Genomic DNA, 15,716 nt, shown 5'->3' on the forward strand with positions numbered 1-15,716 from the left:
ACCACTTGTCGAAATCGAACCTTTGTGCTGTGAGACCGAAGCACTAACCACTGCGCCAACATGTTTAATGTTTTCCGAAAAAAAAAAAAAAAAACAGTTGGTTTGATCTTGTGAGGACGTTTCCTTGCGATTTGTTCTCTCGGTTCATTCGAGACTGAGCAAGTTATTTTTGAGTCCGGTATTTGATTTTGTCCAGTGTGTTTACCTTCACTGCAAAGTTCTCTGTTTATAGCGGAGACTTAGCAAGATTTGTTGTTGGGATATAGTGACAGTTTGACCTTGGTTTTCTGGTAATAAAACATTTTACAGGAATCTCTTCTCTGCCTTTGCACTTTTGGCCTGATCTACCATCGCCTAGCGGTGTCCGCTCACCCATCCCGTCACAGAGTGCTTGACATGGCCGGTTAGCGCGTCACTAGCCGAATCAGCTAGATCTGCAATAAGCTGATTCAGACTGAGCCGAGCAATGGATTACATTTGGCATTTTCAGCTTACATGGCCCTGGAAGTATATTTGGAGTATATTCCAAAATTTGAAAAGGTTAAATGGCCAACTAACAGTGATATTGACTTCCTGGTATAATTGATGCTGGCAAATTAAGCTTCTAAACCGTGTTGGACTACTTTCTGAGGGCTATTAATAAAGCATAATCTCACCATTAAAGGACTGACAGACCCTGAAGGACATTTTGTTTCTGATCTTGTACATATTGAGCATTTATTCAGTTCTGTTTTATTAATGTGTGTGTGTGTGTGTGTGTGTGTAATTTTGCCGTGAAGTATTGGGTTAGACACTTTTTCATAAAAGTTGTTGAGGATAAACTTATTCACACTGGAAAATAAAAAGAATCTGCTCCAATAACTCCAGAGTGAAGCTAATTCAACCGGCTTCCTCATGCAAAAAGCCAAATGTCAATGATGGCAACTTGTGTCATTTGCATTCTGTATCCCAGCATGGTAATCTAACATAACATACGCATGTTCCTACAGTGTCAGTCCATCGTATTCCTACATTAGTGGAGCTCTAAAGCTGAGGAGCTATAATTCACAAGCATAAACTGTCCTCCAAAGGCAGAAAGGCCAACACAACTTCAACTGAATTAATGTATGCAGGCAAAGGAAAAAGCAATGGCTTTCGATCGCAAAATAAAATGCAATGACACACTCATAAAAGTTTGTTGTGTTTTTTTTCTACTCATGACCCATTCCATCGGTCCTTTTCATCTTCCACTATTTTAAAGCGAGGGCAATATCGCCCTACACAAAGGTACAATTCGATTGGAATCGTGTTTTCCTCGCTTGTGCTATCTTCTATTCAAAGGTACGGAGCAGGTTCAGCAGGATCTTACTTGTTTACATTTTGCTCTTGCTTTCCTTTTTCTTCACGCTTCTATTTATTTTTTATGGCTTGAAAACCGGACCCGGGTACTAATTTCATACCACAAACTGTAAAGTGTGCTGGTATGACTTTAAAAGTTCCTTGAATCCTTGATTCCACCTCGGGCTAAAATCAGACACCCCTATACATACATATATATATATTTGTAATCAGTCCATCAGAGGGACACCGAATGTTAGATTTTTTGGATAGAAGGTCAGAGAAGGCAGACTGAGATGTTGGGTCATGAACAGAGGAGGGAGAGAGAATATATTGGTTGACGGATGCTGGAATTGGAGGTCTAGAGGAAGACCAAAGAGAAGATCTATGGACGTTTGGAGAGAATATGAAGGTAGTTGGTACAGAGAATAGGGTTAGATGGAGAAGGTTGATTTTGCTACTGACGGAGAAGAAGCTATATCTCCATGGTAATGTGGTGTAAAATGTATGGGGTTTGCATAGTGGATTGTTAAGAATGCTGTTTAATCACAAATGCAGTTTGTAACGGTATATAGTTTCCTCTTGGTTGGCTTTTTGATGTAGTTGCGCCCAGTTTATTGGGAGCCTTCAGAGGAATTCGTTCAGTTTCCTCTAAATTGCTGGTCCCCGTCTACACATCATTTGGTACCGGTCTGCAAAGAAAATCTGTCTTGGTTCAAATTATTGTTTTTTTCATTAGACCTTCCGGATATAATTTTGAAATACGACTGTTATTGCATTCGCTTAATACAAAGTGTCTTCAGATTAAACTCTGTGAACTCACAAAAGTTTGTATCATTTGACCCAGTGGTCTCTCTCTCTCTCTCTCTCTCTCTCTCTCTCCCTTTTATTTTGATTTTTTTTTTTCTTTTTTTTACTTTTTCACTTGGATCCAGGTGGCGCACAGGGCGGGAAATGTGAGTCCGACACTGACACAAAGCGAGATCTCACCCTTGCTGGTGTTTTTTTTATTTTTTTATTTTTTTTCATTTATATATATATTTTTTTTTTATTAAAGGAGACATACATCCCGGTAACCCCGCCTCGATTCTCCTCGGCTGCTCGGCTCTCCTCCAGCCTCCGCCACTCCAGCATCCGTCGCAACCGCCGTGCGTAAAGAGCGGACGGAAAGCCGAGGAGCGCAACTCAACAAAAAGTATCCATCTCCACCGTGGCTTCCAACCCACAACTCAAATATAATTTTATCCGATTCATTTCGTTTTAATTCTTTTTTTTTTTTTTTTTTTTTGTTGCCCCGGTGCGTCTCTCCCGAGCAGATGCATCCACATTTCGCAAACAGTGAACGATGTGCAGAAACGATGAAGATCACAGTGGGAGCTAAATCTGGAAGTTCTTGGATTTAACAATTGGTGCCTGGAACAACAACAGCCCGGTCAAGCGTATGGCGTGAAGGTAAGATTTATTTTATTTTATTTTATTTTGCTTTTTTTGCGAGGTGCAAAACTTGGATTAATAAGTTGTTGTTGTGCAAACGCCACATATTAATGTGTAAAAAAAAAAAAAAAAAAGAACAGGGATGAGTCCATCCAGGTGCTTGAATGACAATCCTTTGGATTATGAACTTTTTCGCTTGCAAACATGAATGTTTTCCGCCTTGTTTGTTTGTGAGGTGTATATGTGTGTGTGTGTGTGTGTGTGTGTCAGCGGTCAGATCCATTATTGGTGAGATTCTGCGTGCGTAACGCGGATCGATGGTAATCTCTATCGATCCAGATCGGAATAAGTGAAATCTCCAGCGACCCAAGCCGGCTTTTCGATCTGGAGTTGGTTTGTCGAGTCGCTGTCGGGTCCGTGCGTGTTGGCGTGTCCGCGGGGCTGCGCGCTGCTGTCACGTCGCCTCCCACGGTCACGGAGACGCGTCTTGTCCTCCATCCGGCGCTTCACCGGGAACCGCCGAAATATTTTGAAGGACGGGGCAAAACAAACAAACCAAAAAAAAAAAACACATTTTTTTTTTCTCAGCTGTAAGTTTATTAACCACTTCCTGAAATTGAATCGTAATTTAATTCTAAATAAATTCCCTTTTAACGTCAGCGCAGGATCTACAGTTTTATTCGTCCTTTTCACGGAACAGGGAGAAAATGTGTAAATAATAGTTGTCAAAAATGACAGTAGTACTGCATGTAATTGCATAATTTGCTCTTCAAAGCATGTCAACATGATTGCCAAATGGATCTTGTCATTTAAAACGGCGCCTGCCAGATTTTGTCAGGCTGGGAAATTGTGTCTGCCAACTCTTCTTTCACAGATAAAAGTGAGCGACTGTATTAAATGAAGGCATCTTCAGGTTTTATCCTTCTGCTGTCAAGCTGTGACCTGTGACTTAATTCGGATGCGTTGCTCATCCACACGGGCTCCAACACAGGACCGTCTCATATGTGTCACGGCTCGGCGCGTGGAGAGAAGCTTCTCCAGAGCCTTCCGATGCCGTGCACGTCAAGCCCAGTTCTGTCTGGTGTAGATTTCCCGGGCGCTTGGAGACGACTCATTAATCTCGGGTTGGGATATCAAGTCAAAACCAAAGAGTTTCCTTTACATTTTCCTTGGAGACCCTGACGGTTCAGGGGCGGCACACTGTCTTTTAGAGGGATCGGGTCAACCGTCTTTTCACAAGACGTAAAGGGGTTTTACACCCCAAATTACTTGATAGAGGAGCTCAATCAATACTAACACTTCCTGTAAACAAACCTTTCCTCCTGAGATTTAACATGCGTTCGACGAAATGGCCGCCCGCCTCGGCCCGTTTAATCAGACCCCGATCCGAAACGACCTGAAAGATTTATCCGGCGAGTTCGACATTTACAGAACTTGGGAGTCTCAATTCCGGTCTGGGAGGGAGAAAAATCCTCCACGATCTTCCGCAGGGGCCTCGAAAAAAAAAGCCGCAGATGATTGCATCCGGAGGAGATATTCAAATCAAATCAAATCAAACGTAAAGTAAATGTTTACGATAATCTTGTTTTTTATGGGGGTGTAACTTCTACGGAGTGCACTTTGATGCTGACGTTTGTGTGAAGTATTTATGTACCAAACATCAAGGTTTTTCTAAGCGCGATAGAGTGATTACGCGGCTCTCTCAAGTTTGGATGTGCTTTGTGAAAATGAAATGCCACGGATGTGTTATTAAGAGGGGGTTCATGTAAATAGATGTAGATCACCTTTGGGTAAAACCTTTTTTTTTTGGATCAGGATGAGTAAACAAGGAAAAAGAATTGGTAACAGGGGCTCTGGTGACCTTTGCGTGCGATTTCGTCCTGGATGAATGTGAGCCCGGACAAAATATAAATAGTTTACCATTTCTGAGATACCAAAGACGAACCAGCTAAATGCCTTAATAAGGCTCTCCGTGTTTCTATGTAAATATAGGTCCATCTTAGCTGTGGAATGACTGGATATTATAAATAAAAACCAAACACGTGACACACCACCAGTGTGCATTTGTGTGTGAGTGTGTGTACATGGTGGCCATGTTACTCAGGCAGGTCCATTGTCCTTTTTGTTAGAAAATCATTCAATTGTATCACGTTGAACTTATTTGACTGGCTTACAGTCTCTGCTCCAGAAGCCCATTCCTAAGCATGTCCAATATGTCAGCAGTCTGGGGACCCGCAACATCCGTGAAAGGATGGAGGAGCCAATTAGGTCCGAAAACCAATGGCATCATGATCTGGTTATGCTCAGGGTTATGTTTATATGCTGACCAAGTTATGTCAGCTAGTTGATGTGTCATTATTATAATGGCGTGTCTACATTACATATTGATCCCTGTGGTGGCTGCGGAGAATTAGATGCATTATGTGTGAACCTAAGGGAACGGACTAAATAAACTAAGTGGCTCAGGATTTTGAATTCATGAGTATATTTCTGCAGTCTCATTTTTCCGGTAAAGAAAGATAAGCAAATATTGTCAACAAATTTTTCACAAGCAGCTCTAGTGAAGCATTTTAATTCCACCGACAAGACGTTTTTGTTCTTTTTTTCACAAGTCAAAACTTAAATGGAACTGCAAACACCACCAAAATATGCAAAAAAAAAATGACAGTCCAGTTTTCAAAAAAAAAAAAAAAAAACTTGCGCTCCCCTTGTAACCGGTCAGCTCGAAATGCACCGTCACATTTAATTTGGAAAACAGCCCGTTGGTTTTTAATCTTTTTGAGGCAGAGAAACAACGAATAGCAAACCTTTCCATGACTCTCTATCTCGCTGATCCACCGTGCACACACCCAATAATCCCCCTGAGAGCTGTGAAAGCTGCAGTTAGGCTACGCTGTCAGACACAGAGCAACGTACGTATGCATTAAAGCACATTGCACGCATAAAAACGGGCATGTACCAAGAATGTAATTCAACAGTGGAGGTTATAATTGGCTACAGATACGAGTGGAACTTGTTTGAATAAATCGGCGGTAAACGTGGATATCCACCGGGGATTTCGCGCGAACTCGCCTTTGTTGAAAAATGGGGCAAGAATTTGATGAGGGGGGGGCTTTCGGAAAAAGATGGAGCTAATAGGTATTACCGGGAAAAGAAGAGAACACGGTTTCTCTGCGGGAAACTTAATGTCTCAGAAATTATCTTTGTTCTGTATCGTGAAAAGTGAATAAGCGTTCCGTTATATGTGTGGTTCGGGTAAATAATTTGTTTTGTTCGGGGCGGGCGTTGCTCAGCTGGGAGAACGCTGGATCGGAAGGTTCGATTCCAAGCCCGCTGTGTCCAAGGGCAACGCCAAACCCCCCGGCTGACGGTCTGGTTAGCACTTTGTGCGGGGAAAGGGAGAATGCAATCCAGTGTCTTTAACCGCGTGGTGCGAAAAAGCGCTCGACCAAAGCCGCTTTGTGACACGTTTGTTTCGGCTCCACTTTCAAAAAGTCCGAAGAAATTAAAAAAGTGAATGTGAGACGGAGGAAGGATCTGTCAAATGGGAGCTCAAGATTTTTCTCATCAAAAAAAAAAAAATCCTTTGCACACCCGAGTGGCCATTTCGGTCCCTCCAAGAAACTCTTACACATCGTCTCCTTTCGCACATTAATATTTAAAAATTCCCCACCACAGTTTGCTGAATATTTTCAAATGAACCAGCGGTTTCTTTGACTTGCTGCAAACCAAACAAGCGTGATCCGGCCATTTCGAGCTTTTAGACGTGACTGTTTGTACGGGCGAAATCTATCTTTCAAATAGTTCATCTCAGAAAGGAAAAAGACCACAGCAGGATAAAATGCAACTTGAGTTTGAGAAATTCAAAGTGAGTGAGTGGGTAGTAACTTACAAGACAGAATATTGTTGTCAACACTTCTGCTGAGCATTTTATACCGCTAGCTCAGATATTGGATTCATTCAATGCATGACTGGTGAGATTAACATGGCGTCAGGTAAACCACCCACAAAAAATAAGTAGTATTATTATTAGATTTTATTTTTTTTTTAATTTCTTTACATTAACTGCAGAAGCTAATTGAAATTTCAACCTTTGAGACACAAAGTCCACAACCTTTTTTGCGCCACAGACCGGTTTAATGACAGACAATATTTTCACAGAGCGGCCTTTAAGGTGTGGCAGATAAATGTATATGAATATATAAATATTCCCACTTTTTTTTCTTTCTACTAGAGGGGGAAACAGTTTTGAGGGATTTATTGCCTCAATGGAGAACCGGTCACCGCATATTATGCAGAGCGGACTTGGTGCATGGGAATCCCCTGTCGTGATAAATCCATATTTTAAGTAGATCTGCTGTTAAATGCAGCTTTCTTTTTCATAATGGTCACAGGCTCTTCTTCTGTTTCCTCACTTGGCCTTTTCCCCTTTGCAATGAAACTTTCCAAAGAAATCTATTTTTTACTAATTTTGCTAGCCTGTGAGTTTGATTTTAACGTTAATGTATCACGTGCCCGTCAAGAGCGAGTCACGAGTGAGTCAAAGACGGATGCGTCTCAGAGAATTTTACAAAATTTTTTCAAAATAAAACCGTGTTCGGACTCGGATAATAAATAAAATAGAAATAATTTAAGTTATTTGTTCTCTCTGTGTAGCCCGGTACCAAACGACCCATGGACCGGTACAAACAAATCTAAAACAATCCAGATTTGGGTCGATCTGTTATTCGGAATATATTTTAAATAAGAACTGCGAAAGATCGGCACCGAAACGCTGTTCAGCTACATGAACGCCAAAGTGCAGTTCACTGAATTCGCAGAAACATTCGTCTCGGCTTATTTAATCTGGTAAGAAAACAAATATACAGACACTTTGCATCAGATCACTGTGACTATACAGCTTTTTGAGACCCGCTGGCTGCATCATCCATTCTGTTTAGCTAAAAATATGCATCCTATTCTTCTGCGGTTTGCTTCAAGGATATTCAAAGGCCAGGACATGGGATTGAACTGAGAGAGCGTTCGCCGATTAATTAATTCAGTATTGTTCAAAAATAATTTTGTTACTCAAGTCAGCTCGGATCATGCTCATGCAACGTCTTGCAACAGCTGAGAGATACTTTGTAAAACTAAACTTGGGTTTTTTTTCATACATGAAACCTGTTTTTTGGGTCTGCGGGTGAAATCCGTATAGCTGCTCGCCGCTCATTCAAACCCTCGAGCCACTTGGAGATAAAATCTGCCTTTTTTTTTTAATATCTGGGTTTTAATTTTCCAATGTTTGTTCCTTTTGAGTACCTCAAGTGAGCTTTGGGAGGATTTTGTTAAACTGGCAGAGTACCGGAGGACTTCGCAGTGCGAGCTACCTGCCTGCTGTGACACAACAGAGAACCAAGAGGCTGAAATGTTTAGTAATCAAGACTTTCAAGATCCGCCACCTTGGATGTAGAAACTGTTTATTGATCTCACAGTCGGCATCAACCTTTTTCTTTTTTTTCCCCTAAATGCCACCACTTCTCTGTATCTATTGAATTTGTACGCAGGCATCTGTTGATTATAGAGGTGTGTTACATAGAGTAAGGCCGTATTCCCAAAAGGACTACTTAATTACCAAACATTATTGTGCATACTAATCCTTTAATTTAACAAGAATTATAGTCCAAAACAAGCACCGTGCACTCCTAATCCTATGCAGTCAAAGCTTTAAAGCGGGTAAGTTAACACACTGTATTCACACCGATTTCAAACGTCATATCTGTGGAGAACCAAAATTCACCATTTCACGTGATTTGTGTGTGTTTATAGAAAAACGACAGGGAAAAGGACACGGAAAAAAAGGGGTTTTGATGTCGATCCCTGCAAGAATGAGCCAATCAGGGTCCAATTCTGGTCCCACCAGAGCCACTTTACACCCGTATGAGCGTTTACAAGGTGTATCTAATGATTGTTGTGCAATCGGTTCAAATTTATAACAGGGAAGGTTTATGATCGTCATTTGTTTTCTTAAAAAGCACAGATGTATCCAAAGCATTTGCTCTTCAAGCCTCTTGAGCAAGCAAGGTACAAGCATGAAAAAAAAAACATGAGTGGAAGTGTGTGTGTGTCAATGTTGTGTGTACATCTGTTCCTATTTGTGTGTCCATATGCTTCACTGTCTGTGATGGAAAAGGAGGCAAAGGTGTGTGTGTGTGTGTTTGTGTGTGTGTTTGTGTGTGCGTTTGTCATGCACCCTCACAAGAGACAATACTGGTTGTTAGGATGGAGCTTCCCTGCAGCCTAATGAGGTTGATAGAGGCTTGTTACCGACACCCTTCCCCCCACCCCTCTACTCCTTCTAGCGGGCAAATCCTCTTCCATTTCACCCTCCTGGCTTGGTTGGAATCGGCGTTACAGGATATTTGTACCTTTTTTTCTTCACGGGTAAAGCAATGGTGCGTTTTATTTAACCTTTATATCTTTTGACCTTATATCTTTTTCTATCTTTTATCTCCCGGCATGTCTCAGATGAGGCCCGATATTTCATTTAGTGTCACCTCATGCTAACAGTATCACGATAGAAAAATATATTTTTTTAACCAATTAAAAATGTACCGACCAATTTCCTTTGCAACAAGTGAGGGGTCATTGAATATATCAAATAGATATTCAATTCAGGGGTTTCGAGTCATCGCATGTACTTCAAAAATGGACGAGGACAGTTTCTTTTGTTAATTATTCACCATTTTTCCTTTGATTATTGTTTATATTTATCATTATTAATCCACTGTGTGTACAAACACATTGGGAACACATTGCATATATATGGATGTTGCAAGAAAATCTTCAATAATGATTAGTGCAGAACGAAGGGGGCATAATTGCAACACCGTGATAATGACACAGTAATTGCTATACTCTGAATGAGCAGGTTTATTTTCAGCACGGTGACAGCCATGGCATCCACCTACACATCCCATAAAAAAAGTGGCAACACAATATCACCACTTGCAAAATGAGCCATTTCCCTTGAAAGAGGAATCACAACAAAACAGACATTGACGTTGGAGGGTTCAATGATTTTCACCTGGAAACTGACTGCACTTGCAGATGGAAAACTAATTACAGAGAGCAATAGGCCATAGCAGAGTGAGATCAAAGATTATTGATACAGTGGTATCACTGTTAGGTGCTGCAGTCTCTTTACATACGGCGTAGATTGAGGAAAAAAAAAAAAAAAAACGTTTCAGCTGGAAATATATTCTTCATTGGAAAACTCTCAGACGATAATTCTTACTGCACATTATAATACAAACATGCATGTATGCATAACATGCATGTGTGTGTGTGTGTGTATACACATACTGTATATATGGTCTTGGTCTTATTACTACAAGGCTGATATAGAAATCACAGCATTAGAAAACTATACCAAAGAAAACATGGAAATAGGAATGACTAATGGGGTGTGTTATAGAGGGCGGAGTGAGTTAATGGACTGTGCCTATATATATGTATGTATGTATGTGTATATGTATATATATATATGTGTATGTATATGTATATATACACTGCTCAAAAAAATAAAGAACACTTAAAAAACACATCCTAGATCTAAATGAATGAAATATTCCTATGAAATACTTTGCTCTTTACACAGTTAAATGTGCTGACAACAAAATCACACAAAAATGATCAATGGAAATCAAATTTATTAACCCATGGAGGTCTGGATTAGGAATCACACTCAAAATTAAAGTGTAAAAACACACTCCAGGCTGATCCAACTTTGATGTAATGTCCTTAAAACAAGTCAAAATGAATCTGTGTTGCTTCCTGAGTGGACACTATGATTTCACAGAAGTGTGATTGACTTGGAGTTACATTGTGTTGTTCAAGTGTTCCCTTTATTTTTTTGAGCAGTATATATATGTGTGTGTGTGTGTGTGTGTATACATATATAGATATATGATGTTTACATCTGGGGGATGTGTGTGTGTGTGTTTTTTTTTTCATGTGCGTGCACCCTCATATGTATTTGAATATATTGGGGTCAGTCGGTTAATCACATTTTGAGAATGTAGAGCAGCGGTGTGTCCATACCGCCAAAGTTTTGATTAAATGGGGCTTATTGTGAGATTAAAATCTGGGATTTTTTTTTTCTAGGTTTAATAAACTAATGAATTCACCATTGTTGCGTGGCAGGGTGAGATTAGTGCAACACGGAATAGATCTGCTTATGTAGTTTGCTTTGTCCGAGACCAATTCATCAACCACTTAGAGCGGATTCAGCTTCAAATGACGATGAAACCGTTAATTTAGATGAATCACTTAAAATAGCGCTGAAATGGCAATATGATGCTTAATTGCCAGTTGTAACAAGAACTGTTTAGGAAGGGAAATCTTCTAGACAATAATATGCCGATGATGATAAATGTGTGGTTTTGTTTTGTTTTGGAGAACATTTGAATTCTGAGTTTACATCATACTTGTTGCTTTGCTATTGAATAAATGTCAGTGGAAACTATCCATTACCAAACAGAAGACTATGGTGTGAGTTGCCAGGTATCACACACTGCATTTTTATTAGCGTCTGATGAAAGATAAAATAGTTAGTGTCCGTGGAAGACGAGTTGTTATTGAGGGGAAAAGACAAACATCCTGGTGGTTCTTATCTATTTGTTTCGAGCTGTTGAGCCCCAGAAAGGTATAGTCTACAGAGAAAAGCCTTGTCACCTCTCTGGAATACAAGGATTGCCAGATAATGCCGGCTGCTTTCATAGATCAGCGCAGGGGTCACCTGGGAATAAGTGGGTGCAGTTAGATGTAAGACTGAGGGATTGTGGGTAGAGAGTGAGGTCAGGCTATTTAAGGATTACATCCTGGACAGGTCAACTGCTCACAATGAAGAGGTCACCTGGTGGACTACAGTGCACTGTTTAACCTGTTTAATGACAATAGTGAAGTACGTTCCGGCTACTGCTTTAAAATCCTTCTGCTTGTCATAAATCTTGATATAAATAGGATCATAAAAAGACTTTTATTGCAAAAGCACCTCTCCGTTACCTTGCTGTACCTTCTCTATTTCGGTTGCATCACATGCATAAAAACGGGAGATTTTCAAAGACTTCTCTAATTCTAAAGCTCTAGAATAATTACCTCTGAAGGAGAAAGGGATCTGACACACAGCGTGCACGGTGACATGAAGCCTCTTTAATATATCCTCACCCCTAATTCAACATTCAACACTTCTTGTGACAATAATGATTATTAATAAAATATTTGTGCTAAGAATGAAATGTCAGAATGATATTATAGAGGAGGGTTTCGAAGTGTTTCTTCATCTATACCTTACGGGAAACGGGACAGGTGTGTTTTTCAGTATGCCGCATCCCCCGAAGCAGAATTGATCACAATTTATATTACGCGCTGGCATCACATATTCACTGGAGTTATATTATCTGTACATGTTGCATTCTCCGCACGAGTCTCCATTATTGAGTTTGAAAAGGGTAGCTGCGATTTCTGAGTCCCGTCCAATAATCCGAGTCGAGCAACCACTGGCAAAGTCTGTCCCCAACTCCATAGCTCTCCATTCTTTAGTTAAGCTGCAGTCAACAATTACGCACACACACACACACACACACACACACAGTAGGATGACATTTATTGGAACCAAGGGAGAGTTTCTTTCTGATATAGTTTCCCTGTGATTTTTGAATTCAGTCTTTCTCTTTGTATGTTAGTGTGTTGGTCTGCCTTGTAAGTTCATCAATCTGTCTGAACTTCCCTCCTCCAGCATCTATTTATCCTCCTCATGTGTACCCTGATGTTCTGCAGCCGTCTCTAAGTCGTAAAGCTTTCTTTTCGCCCCTGTTTTTCCAACTAATTCATAGTTGCCTGCTTATTCACCAGTGTCCTTCCTGAGATCTTTGTTTTGCTGCGGTGTTTTGCTGTAGTTGGAAGACAAATCGCATTTTTTTTCATGTCCTGCCTTTTAAATCGTATTGGATCTTCCAAACCATAGGCGCAGAAAGAGACTCGCTGAATGGAAATCTGATAAACCTCGCAGACAGATATGTCATAGCTAAGAGAGTAATAGATTCAGAATGGTCGACTTCCACAATGGCTTTTCCATCAAGCGGATTCATTTTTTTTTAACTCGCCCTTTTCTCAGTGTGTAAACACTTTGTCTCCACTACCACTGGTTTAAAGCTCTTTACTCTCAAGATAGTCCGAACCCTTTACGATCGGAGTTCCAGCTGCCAACGCAATCCATCTATCACGGTTTTCCGATAGCTGGCGGTTTCGATTCACGGCTCTTCCCGTTTGCACATTGAAGCGTCCCCGGGAAAAACACTGGACCCCAAGTCGCCGGTTGGTTTGCACCTTGCACTGCGCTATTGCTATGTGAGTGTGGCTATGAATGCGATCTTGTGTAAAGCCCTTCAAAAACCACAAGATGCGAAAGCGCCATATAAGTGGAGACCATTTACATTTCTGCCATCCTCTCTTTGTTTCCCGTAGCAGGGGATTCCTCGGGAACGAGCCCCACCCGTCATTGTTGTCTTCAGGCATCCGGTAATTAGGATTGTCCTACGGAGCAAACTCTCCATCAACGCCATAAAAGCTGAATTTCTAAACAGTCCCTGTGTTTTTCCCTGCTTTCAGGCAAGCCATAAGGGGCATCCTGCTGGATCTGTCCAGTCCCTGGCGCTTTTTGGCTTCTAAGACATTGAACTTCTGCTTCACTTATCTCCTGCCCTTTGGCTTTCTGCCTGGGTCTCCTTATTGCCCGGCTTCATGGTGTCAAATTGACCGACCATGGCCTTTTGCACTCCTCCCGCCTTGCATTCGGGATGCTGACTGAAGTCGCCCCTGCTCTGTTGTTATCTGCCACCAGGGCTTCCTTTGATGCCCCCCGTGTTCCATTTGTGTGCCGCTAAACAAACTTGCCAACGCACTGCGGTGACTCAGGTTCGTGGCCTGATTTCGGTTCGGGGCGCTCCAAGGAGATTCAGGAGGGTTCTTTGAAAGGAAGGGGGAAAAAGTACAACCGCTGTATGAAGGTGTTCCCAACTTTTCGCACTTTCATCCTGAAAATTGTTGCAATTAAACAAGCAAACCTGGGATTTACTGGCAACTACCTCTTATTTTGCTTCTTCGATCAACCGATTAGTCAAACCGTTGTTTGGTTCGTGAAGTGACAAAAATTGTTTTGTCTCCTAGACAAAAAAAAATTATATGAACGTCACAGAAATGATCATTCATTCATTACTCACGCCGCCTATCTCGGAGGCCATTGGGAGAGAGACGGGGTCGATATGGAAACACATTCACGCTCTCATCTTCACATCATGTAAACGAACAACCGTTCGCCGTCTCTTCTACACGTCTGGGCAATTAAGAGTCTTCAATTATCCTGCTGCGTAATGTGGGAGGAAACTGGAGAACCCGTGTCGACGTGGGCAAAAGGGCTAACCGCTGTGCCGCCGCCCAGTGATTGTCAACTTGATTTATCTGTAATTGTCGCCACGCCTAAATCGGCGAATGGAAAATCAGCCCGAAGGGATCCCGCTCTCTTGGAAGCCCTGCTCTACGGGGGATCTAGACGGGGAAGCTTTGTCTTGGTTGTCTCAACCGAGGGTAATTCAGCAGCGTTGTTATGATGATGTCTTTATTAATATTAGCCGTGACTCCCTCTGCTTGGTTGCATTGTCATTATCTACGATATGTCGAGGAAAACAAAACGCACGCAGGGTCTACTGACTGAACGTGGCACGCTGTCTTTTGCTTCTGACTGGTTTGTCTACCTGGGGATTGGTTCGCTGGAAGTGTTCGAGCCGTGATGAATCGCTTTCATAACTTTGAATGCTAGCGCTTGTGAATTCATCCCTTATGTAAAGCCTGATTTATGATGTCTCAACTATTACTGTAGAAAAAAAAATTTGTTAACTTTGAACGATGCAAATATATCCTGTTTGCAGTTTCGGCAAATGAACTGGTTAGTTTATAAGCGAGGCAGAACCCAGCAGTCTTAAAGTTAACCACCGTGTCCATTGTATAGGGCCCCGCCATAGGTTCAACATATCAGTGCTTTATTTAGTTCTACTTTCTTGGCAACACCAAAACCCTTAGGTCTATGGAAACACAAACAACGGGATATTCTGATGGTGAGGGAAGTTAAGAAGAGTGATTAATACGTCTTGATAATTCATCAGCAGACAGCGAACAGCTCCACAGGAGCTTCTCATTGGCCAGTAAATCATAGTATGTTGCAGTGATAGTTCACTGCGCATGCACAGGCTGTCGGTGTGAGCAGGCGATAACTCAATGAGACTCATTTGAATAGATAAAGGTAATAGGTAACATAATGACGGCCGTCACCGAGCTAGTTTTTAACCAGGAACTGGGCTAAAAGCAACACATTTGCAGAGCTTATAGTAAGACTATCACGATTGCATCATTGCATTAATTTGAAGTCGTCCTCATGTATTCTTAATGACTTGTTTTCTGGTGTGTATCATGGCAATCGTTGCAATAAAAATGCTCACGCATAAAACCCTGGTGAGCTAATATCTGAAGTCAAGAATGATGTCTGTGGAGATTCTCATTCATCCAGGTTGTTGCGAATTCTTGCGGAAATCTTCTTGTCATGGCAACTGGACTTGAGTTTCTTCACTCCCCTCATCCGAGAGGCCTCTTCAAATCTGCTGGGAGTTTCCAAATATAACTGCCGGGGTTTTGGGCGTGCGGGTCTCGGCTATGGTAGCTGGTTATGTAAATCTAACAGTTGATCGGCAGAAACTAGGTCTAAGGGGGTTGTTATGCTAATGGAGGGGTCTTGTCGAAATGTTCTTGTGGTGGCAACTGGACCTCTGGTCCCTTCACTTGTTTCACCCTTCAACTGAGAGGCTTCTTCAGTTCTTCGGGGTGTTGTTCGTTGGGGCCAAAAGAGTAACTTTTGGGGATTTACCTGAATTGGAAAA

General features: G+C 41.5%; 1 protein-coding gene across 1 annotated transcript in view; it reads left to right on the plus strand.

Annotated features, from left to right (window-relative positions):
* The first annotated feature begins 2,575 nt into the window (after positions 1 to 2,575).
* drd2a (dopamine receptor D2a) overlaps positions 2,576 to 15,716 on the plus strand; it is a 49,245-nt gene continuing 36,104 nt past the window's right edge. The window contains exon 1 of the mRNA XM_086164600.1: positions 2,576 to 2,769. The gene's annotated coding sequence lies outside the window, so the exon portion shown is untranslated. The remainder of the gene's footprint in view (positions 2,770 to 15,716) is intronic.

The sequence above is a fragment of the Fistularia commersonii genome, chromosome 18 (genome assembly GCF_037954325.1).
Source record: "Fistularia commersonii isolate RoL2024-O1a breed Wild chromosome 18, RoL_Fcom_v1.0, whole genome shotgun sequence".
Classification (NCBI taxonomy): domain Eukaryota; kingdom Metazoa; phylum Chordata; class Actinopteri; order Syngnathiformes; family Fistulariidae; genus Fistularia; species Fistularia commersonii.